General features: G+C 37.3%; 1 pseudogene; it reads left to right on the plus strand.

The window, feature by feature from the left end:
• The window catches only part of LOC107596184 (acetylcholine receptor subunit gamma-like), a 14,753-nt pseudogene extending 12,477 nt beyond the window's left edge, over positions 1–2,276 (plus strand).
• Positions 2,277–10,101: the final 7,825 nt, after the last annotated feature.

Genomic DNA, 10,101 nt, shown 5'->3' on the forward strand with positions numbered 1-10,101 from the left:
GTGAAAAGAAAAGGAAACAAATGACAGCATTCTTCCCTAACTCCCTAGCTAACACAAAAACAGGAGAAAACGATATTTACAATAAAGAAAACCGGCACCCAATCCCTACAGCCTTCATGGTGGAGAGACACGCTATTCACAATATTTGCAAAATACAGAGGAATAGCGGCATACACGCCAACTTAACTTAACAGGAATAACAAGGAAAGAAAATTAACAAAATAGCTTTAGACAACAAAACAGTAGGTAACATAAAATTATAAAGGACTAAGTAATCACGAGAATGCACAACAAGATTCTCAACACCAAGAAAGAAAAGCCACACGCTAGGCTATAACGAGACGTGATGCACAACACTACCAACAGCTCTGCTCTCTCTCTCTGGCTTCCGCCTCCTCCGGTCCCACTATTTCAAAAGATGCTGGATCTCCCGGGACGAATCAGCAGATGCGTCTTTTACATCCAATTAGGGCGGAGTCACCTAAGAGAGAGAGAGAGAGAGACGTAACACTTTTATAAAGAATATCTCTTTGGATTTGAGACTTTAGTCTTTGCAACTTTACAGATCTTCTTTATGCACCAAGAGCTTGTAACACTCCAAAGAGAAAGGAAAAAATTAAATCGCATCATATGACCCTTTTAAAGGAAAATGCTACAAAACGGCTTGCTCTGAAAAGAACTGTTTTTGACAGGGTAAAAAAGGGTGTTTTTTACACTACCATTGAGAAATTTTAACCAAAATATGTTACAGACTTTTCATTAAGACCCTAAAGAATCATATCAACTTGTGGAAAATGGGCATCCTATGACCCCTTTAAATTTAGCATTCTATCACTTGTTCACTAATGGATTTTCTGCAGTGAATGGTTGCCATCAGAATTATGTTAAAATAGCTGATAAAACATCTCAATAATCCACAATTAATCCACAGGACTCCAGTCCATCAATTAAAGTCTTGTGAAGTGAAAATCTTCACTGAAAACAGTCCAAAGCGTTTCTAAACCAATATGTTGGTGGATTTTGATGTAAAAGACAACAGGGGATGGACTTTTCACTGGAAGTATTATTATGGATTATGGCCAGAAGCAATGGTTTAAAGTTAAAATGCCTTAATGATAACTTTTCACTTCACAAGACGGTGACCAGTGTACTGGAATTGCGTGGATTACTTGTGGATTCTTGTGATGTTTTTATCAGATGTTTGAACTCTCATTCTGATGGCACTCACTCACTGCAGAGGATCCATTGGTGAGCAAGTGATTTAATGCTAAATTTCTCCAAATCTGTTCTGATGAAGAAACAAACTTATCTACATCTTAGATACCCTTAGGGCGAGTACATTTTTAGCAAATTTTCATTTTGGCTGAAGTATTACTCTAAGTGTGTTGGCATGTTTGGATTTTGCATGTTAATCTCATTAGTATTAGCATTATTTAGGCATATTTAAAAAAAATACTGTTCATTTATTTTTACATTTATAATACCGGAATTTAATTGTATTTTTTTAAGTGTTTGTGTATGTCTCCCTCTAGTGGATGAAATTGATGTGAGCAGTACGGCAAACCTCTACAAGAGTCTGGCAAAGACAGCACCAGAAATAAAAGAGTGTGTGGATGCCTGTAACTTCATTGCTGAATACAATAAGCAGCAAAATGACATTGGATCTGTAAGTGTGTGTGTGTGTGTGAGAGAGTGCGGGAGTGTCCTAGCAAGACAACACTTTTCTAAACATCCTCAGTGCAGTCATCTATATCCACACACTGTTTTTCCTCTTTTTTTCCTCAGGAGATGGAGAGTTTGGGTGCTGATTGGTAAGATGATTGACAAGGTTTGTTTCTGGGCAGCCATCTTGCTATTCTCTGTTGGCACAGTAGCCATTTTCCTCATGGGTCACTTCAACCAGGTACCTGAGTACCCATTTCCTTGGGAGAACAAAAAAGTACACACCTGAGTAGAGAAAGAGACTCCGTCCAGAGAAGGAACGAGCAAAATGCCACTCCTTTCTGCTTATCTGATACATAAGGAGTGTCCTAGCAAGACAACACTTTTCTAAACATCCTCAGTGCAGTCATCTAGATCCACACACTGTTTTCCCTCTTTTTTTCCTCAGGAGATGGAGAGTTTGGGTGCTGATTGGTAAGATGATTGACAAGGTTTGTTTCTGGGCAGCCATCTTGCTATTCTCTGTTGGCACAGTAGCCATTTTCCTCATGGGTCACTTCAACCAGGTACCTGAGTACCCATTTCCTTGGGAGAACAAAAAAGTACACACCTGAGTAGAGAAAGAGACTCCGTCCAGAGAAGGAACGAGCAAAATGCCACTCCTTTCTGCTTATCTGATACATAAAATAAATACCAAGACAGGTTTTATAGAGCACAAGCTAAACATGATTTGAACAGGATCATTCGACTTAGTATGTGATCTGGTCTTATATTTGATATTAGCGACTATGGGTGTCCATGCATGGGTTAACATAATATTTTGTACTCTGACCACACAAGTCATGAATGCTCATATTTTTTACACTAGGGGGATTTTTACCAAAATGTACATTTTGCTTACATTTGTGCAAACAATATTAATTAGTGAAATAATGAGGAATAAATAAGCTAATGATTTCAGCTTATATCATACCATGTAGTGGTTCTCCAGTTCATTGTTGCTGCATTGTGTAACGCCCTACATCAGATTATCATCTGCAAACAGTATGTGCTACTGTTAACAGTGTGTTACATCAGCCACTTTTTATAAGGTGATTGCACTGTAGTATTTCGTTTTAGTATTATAGAGATGCATGTTCATTTTTGTTTGTTCTATCTTATGTATTACCTTGTCATAAAATGTTATTTTAATTTTACTTATGCAATTTTGCATTGTTTATCATTTACTTTAAACTCTTTATATATATATATATATATATATATATATATATATATATATTATATTATATATTTATGTTTTTATATTAAAATACAATTTTACAGTACACAATCAAAATGGTTTCATGTGAAAAGGGCCTATTGTTTAATCGAAGCTTAGAGATATTTTCATCCCACAATGACTACCTACATTTCCTGTACTGCCAGCCCTTGTGCACGCAGTGTTCATTTCCTGTCATACTCTGAGGTTTCTGTCTAGTAGGCTATGTGGTCCAGGCTCTCGTGACTCCTCTGAATGTGTGTTTTATCAGGGTGTTGTTTGAGGGGCGGTGCTAAATGGGCTGAAGCCCTGAATGTTTTGATTACTATGCCCTATACAAATCATCGCTGTGTTTCACGCGCATTAAAATCATTTATATTAGAACCGAAGTTTTGCTCTCTGCACATCCAGCAGTGTCTACTTACACTGTAATTCACTCAGGCTTGTACTTCTGACCGACATGGAAACTGGCCAACCAGCGATCAGAAACTATAGCAGCAATAACGTGTCGCTGTAATACCGATTTTTGTAAATTATTTTAATTGACCACTGTCATTGTGAAGAAACAAATATAGATATGTAATGATAATCAGTTATATGCAGTCTTCCTAGGACACACGCATTATTATTATTATTAACCTAATACAGTATATAGGCCACACCTAACAATGGTAGTGTAAATATTTACAAATTTATATAGTTAAGAAAGTAATACAATCATGCAAATTCGTTGCCTTAGTTGTCCTCAGATTAAAAAATAATCTAAAAAAGAACAAAAATTAAACTAAACATCTGATTCCCCTGATGTTAATGAGATGTACATGTGTCAGTGCTGATGTCACAATCATATCAAGTGTCGTTACTGAACCTCAGAGACATGGCTAATCTCATATTACCTAAGAAATCTCACTCTGCTTTGTTAATTATTTACAACAGCACCATTTCACAGCCCTGTTCCTGGAGGTTCCCCAACATGTTTTGGATGTCTAACTTATTAGGCACCTCTATTTCAGGTGTTGGAGTCTCTACTAATGCGCTGATGAGTTGAATCAGTCTTGATTACAGAGACATTCAAAATGTGTGATTTTGAGGGGCCTACAGGAACATGGTTGGGAACTACTGAATTTAGAACATGACTTTTACTATATAGTAAAATCCACTGTCAAATCAGCTGAAATCAATCAGTTATCTTTTATCTCACTTTCCACTTTTTATTTGTTTACTGTCAACTCAAGAATGATTTACATATTTTGAACAAAATAATGAAGAGGTAACTTTAGGGGTGGGCGATATGGCAAAAATATCATATCACTATTTTTTCAGGAAAATCATAATTCACGATTTTATCATTCTTTGTCATGTTGGTTTTACTATTTTACAAGTTGCCATTCTGAGCAGTACAGCCAAACTAATTTCCCTATTTTAAAAACTAAAATACAAAAAGAATGGCAGATATTTAGGCCAAAGTGGGTGAAGATAAAAAAATCTTTGTCATTATTTTATCTTTGTAAATAAAAAATAAGAACAAAACATAATATACAAATAAAACATTCAAGAAATTTAAGAAATATAAAAATGACACTGTACACTTCACTGTATAAATTATGCATGAATTCTTATTAAAGAAACTGTGATAATTGTAATGTGATAATAATATAGTTTATTTCTCACTACGTGAACATGACTGAAATTAAATATTTTTGTTATCTGTACAGGTGCATCTCAATAAATTAGAATGTCGTGGAAAAGTTTTCCCACATATTCTCTGATGAATATGTGAAGCTCCTTCTCTCTGATATTTGGCACTATTTGAGGGAACAGCCATTTTTAGTGGTGTCCGAAACCATAGTGGATGTTCTCGAGGGCACTCATTCAATCCCACAATGCACTGCAAAAAGGAGTGTACAACTAGTGCACGCTCAACGGCTAGAGAATGCCCATAATGCACCGCGAGAGTCACGCGCCGAATGAATTCCCGCATCTCGCCAGTAGATGGCACTCGCAGCTGAATAATCAATCCGTTCATTATTACAAAGCGCTCATCCATGGCGTACAGCAGAATGTACAACACGGGTATAAATTCATTGTAAATTGATTATTAAATTGTTTGATTAGGGTTTATACATAATTTCCGTGACAGAGTTCAAGATAAATCCTTTAATCTTACTACTGCAGCTGCTAGTTTGCAAGTTTCATATGATTAATAAACAGCAAGCACAAACTATGCAAAAGCGGCATTCCTTCCGGTGCACTCAGTGTCCGAATTCACTACTCGTTTTCATTCACTCCTTCTAGTGAACTGAATTAGTGACCTAATGTAGGGAATAGTGAATGAGGGTATAGGGGGCGATTTCGGACACAGCCATGGTCTCTAAATGCATTCTCCCTTGACATAAAAGTTATGGCACAATAAATTGCTTTTTTCCATTACTGCCACCCACAGGACAAACTGTGCATTGCACACAAAATTGTTTGGTGTCATGCAATTCCAAATTTATGGGGGGCCAGAGGGGGGACCAAGCTTATTGACACAGGCACTGGCCCCCCTTGACCCCCCCCCCCCAAGAACTACCCCTGAGTTCGACAGTCTTTTTAGCGTGTGCTTGCTTAGGTGTACACGCTCAGAAAAAGCGCATGTCAGAGCAGCACGTGAATGAAATGTTTAAAAAGCAAGGTTTTAAAGGACATGCAAATAATGTACTTTTGTGATTGTGATTAACTGCAGTGTCTCGTAAGTGTAACTCTACCGCTGAGTTAACATTTGATGTGAGTGTATGTTGTGTTGTACAATATTGAGATGGAGGTGCCAGAAGTGCAGCTGATAGAATGTGTGCTGTAGCGTGATTAGGGTTGGGTATCGTTTGAATTTTACAGATTCCGATTCTTATCGATTCCTAGTTTTGATTCCAATAAGATAAAAAAATCCAATATTCCAAAAAAATTAAGTCAAACATTTAGATGTCAAACATTTATTGTCTGAATAACACAAGCAAATATCAGCAGCAAGAGGAATTTTGCCTATGCTTAAAAAAAAAATACCACAGCAAAAACAACTAGATTAATATAAATTTCAAATATTAAAGTGTTAAAGACAAGTAAACAGTCAGTAATAAGATAGGAACAATCAAATCAATTAGCAATATCATAAATAAATACAACTGAACATAATTTCAGGTACAGAAACTGTAATTAAAAGTTTAAAAACACTGCATAGTTTTCTTTTCATAAATAAACTATAGCTTAATCAATTAAAGTTATTAAATATATTCAGTCAAGATCAGTGAATTATTTTCTTTTGTTCTTTGATTAACATTAATGACAGGCAGCGCGTTTATTAGGCTGCTGTCTCTTTAACACCGAACGCACGCCGATCTAAAAATACTGTACATGTGTGTTTTCTTTCTCATCTGTTTACGTTCACGTAAGACAAAAACGGCTGTGTTTATGATGATATACTGACGTAGTTTTCTGCATATTGGTCGACAAATATTAAAGTCAGTCAGTTTTGGCCTGGAACAGCCTTTTCTACAGTGGAAATACACGGAACGGTTCGAGAACGGACACAAACCGGGAACCCGTACCGTGACCTCTGTTCTCTGTGCTCGCGTTTACACTTCGTGTGTGCTGCACGCAAACAGGGCGCAGGTTCTTTCCGTTCCTGCACTTAAATCATTTTTAATCACATTAAAATGCGAACGCAGGAATCGTTAAGCAGAATCGAAATGCACGCGTCTTATCGAATACCCGGTTCTTGAACATTTGGAACCGGTTCTAAAATGGAACCGGTTTTCGATACCCAACCATAAGCGCGATACTACGATATTTCTTCAAAAGCAGATCGTGGAGATATTTTAATAGTCCACGATCAAAAATCGTCATATGGCACACCCTTAGGTAACTTGATAGCAAATCATCTGTGCCACAGCTGGAGTGTAGTTTTTATATTGCTAGAATGATGGGCTCCTTTGTTTTGTGGGGAAAGTTGCTGTAGAAATACAACACAGTTCAGCCCAAAGACAATCTGGAATGACTCCAACAGCTACAGGCGCTTTAGCTTTTTGTCCTAGTTATTTTTAGTCATGCTTAAATGAATACAGATTATGTGATAATAACAACAGTGCAGACAAATCCTGCACCTGTGAATATAAAGTACATGTACAGTAATAACAATAATGAATGGTGTTTTTAATCATACGCCTTTTTATACATATTATGCTATGCGGCTTAAATTTAAAGCAGGGGGGTCAAACTCAATTCCTGGAGGGCCGGAGCCCTGCAGAGTTTTGTTCCAACACTGCTCCAACATACATACCATGTAGTTTTCAAATAAGCCTGATGGACTTGATTAGTTGGATCAGGCGTGATTAATTAGGGTTGAATCTAAACTCTGCTGGGCTCTGGCCCTCCAGGAATTGAGTTTGACACCCCTGGTTTAAAGGAACAAACAGAACCAAATAAAATGAGAATAAATAGAAATACAAAGAAGAATATGGATCCAAAGAAGATTATGGATCTACTGTCCATAATTTCCATTTGGAATATAACAAAAAGTTAAGCAGATAAAATGTGTTCAATTTATCATGACAATACAGCTGGGATTAATGGATTCATGAAATGTGTGAACTTTGTGTTAGAAGCCCAAATCTCTATAGCCATTTTTCTCCTACCTGCAGAATTTTTGTAAATGCCTTTACATTATATTCTTCAACATCAAGTGTTTTCAATTTTTCTTTGCTTGAGTTTTTGATGAGCTCAGAGATAACAGGAAATCTATTTGATGTGTGTGTGTTCAAGACAATTATGAGACAGTAATGTTATTTTAGTTTCTTAAATGTCCTGGCTACTTAGAAAATGGTTTGCATTAAATTCTTAGATACTCATCTGGAGGACATAGTTGGACACCTTAAATGGACATATATGTTGAATATGCATTATGATTGATTAGAGGTTGACCGATTGATCGGCCGATTTTTTGCATTTTTTTAATTAATCGGCATCGGCCGATTGTGCAGCAAATTAGGCCGATTTATAGGCAGGCAGCTAAGCGTTGTTGCGGAACTCCCTCTGGCTGCGTGAGACGGAGCAGCTCACACTCTGCAGCCGAAGCTTCTTCACACACAGCCTCAGCTAATGGCAGGGCAAAACAGACCGTTTCGAAAGCGGGATTACGTTTTACCCTACTAGAATTGATGCCGGAAAGTTATCATATTCATAAGTGCAACAAGTCATTTGCATGGGAAAGTAGAAATACGTTCAATTCAGACTAAACTTCTGGGCTGAATATAACGTGCATGTTAACTTTCCTCATGAAATGTGTCTGTGGGTCCGACAATAGCCTCCACGATGTCATCGCTCGTGGCCAGCGCACTCTTAAGCAGTTATGAGCAGCAGGCTGTGTAATATGTGTGAAATCTTTTATTTTTGTTATCACTATGGCAATTTGACTTATAGCAGTGTCCAGTGTTTCCTATACATTGAGTTATTTGTGGCGGCTCATCACAATATCAAAACTGAATCATATTCATAAGTGCAACAAGTCATTTGCATGGGAAAGTAGAAATACGTTCAATTCAGACTAAACTTCTGGGCTGAATATAACGTGCATGTTAACTTTCCTCATGAAATGTGTCTGTGGGTCCGACAATAGCCTCCACGATGTCATCGCTCGTGGCCAGCGCACTCTTAAGCAGTTATGAGCAGCAGGCTGTGTAATATGTGTGAAATCTTTTATTTTTGTTATCACTATGGCAATTTGACTTATAGCAGTGTCCAGTGTTTCCTATACATTGAGTTATTTGTGGCAGCTTATCACAATATCAAAACTGACCGTCACAAATAGATTTTCCAAAAGGCTTATACTTCGTTGAATAAAATGAGCGCTTCACGTTTCAAAATTAAAATGCAGCGCGGGTGTTTTTATATGAATGTATCTTTGAAAAGAACCGACTGTCTTCAGAAAAGCTTCGATGTAATTTTCATTTCGTCTTTCCTGTAATGCCTGATAAAATAGCGTTTGTGACTGTGAGCAGCGCTTATTTGATTACAGCCGTTACCGGGGAATCCGCTATATCTCCAGCTCCCAAAGTGCCTCCTGCTGGCAGAGAATTAATTTGCAGTCTGTTTGAAACTGCTGTCTGTCAGCAAACGTAAACAAAAAGCATCCTTCAGAACTGTTTTGAGTTATGTATTATTACTCTAAATTGGGCTACTACTACCATTCCTATCTTGTACACTGCAATAATCATTTGCTCAAACTCACTTTTATGAGATGAATGGGGAAAAAAAGAAAATCAGCCAAACATATTGGCCAAAACAATCGGCATCATATATCGGCCATCAGCTGCCCTGATTTCGAAATATCGGCACCGGCCAGTGAAAAACCCATACTGGTTGACCTCTAGATTGGATGAGATCAAAGCATCCGCATTTGATGAAGGTATAAATGTTGAGTTTGGGTGTTTCCTCGTTGTTTCACTCTGCAGTCAACTTGGATGACTGTATGACTGTTGAACTTTTCTTGCAAGAAAATAAATATTCAAAGGACTTTTGTCTCATATATTTATAAATAAAGTTACACAAATAAAGTTAAATTGCACAGATCAGGACAGGTAGCTGAGAACACATACAACTTTCTGACAATTGATAAGAGAAGTTGTGTGATGATTTGGTGTAAATGGAGAAGAGCAGAGGTCTCAGCACAGATCCCTGCTGTACCCCAGTTGGGAACAGCCTAGTTTGTTTCCCTCTAGTTTGATCTAATATCATGCTAATTTTCAACTCACTTTTATGAGATGAATGGGGAAAAAAAAGAAAATCAGCCAAACATATTGGCCAAAAAAATCGGCATCATATATCGGCCATCAGCTGCCCTGATTTCGAAATATCGGCACCGGCCAGTGAAAAACCCATACTGGTTGACCTCTAGATTGGATGAGATCAAAGCATCCGCATTTGATGAAGGTATAAATGTTGAGTTTGGGTGTTTCCTCGTTGTTTCACTCTGCAGTCAACTTGGATGACTGTATGACTGTTGAACTTTTCTTGCAAGAAAATAAATATTCAAAGGACTTTTGTCTCATATATTTATAAATAAAGTTACACAAATAAAGTTAAATTGCACAGATCAGGACAGGTAGCTGAGAACACATACAACTTTCTGACAATTGATAAGAGAAGTTGTG

Source organism: Sinocyclocheilus grahami, unplaced genomic scaffold (genome assembly GCF_001515645.1).
Source record: "Sinocyclocheilus grahami isolate Dianchi unplaced genomic scaffold, SAMN03320097.WGS_v1.1 scaffold215.1, whole genome shotgun sequence".
Classification (NCBI taxonomy): Eukaryota; Metazoa; Chordata; class Actinopteri; order Cypriniformes; family Cyprinidae; genus Sinocyclocheilus; species Sinocyclocheilus grahami.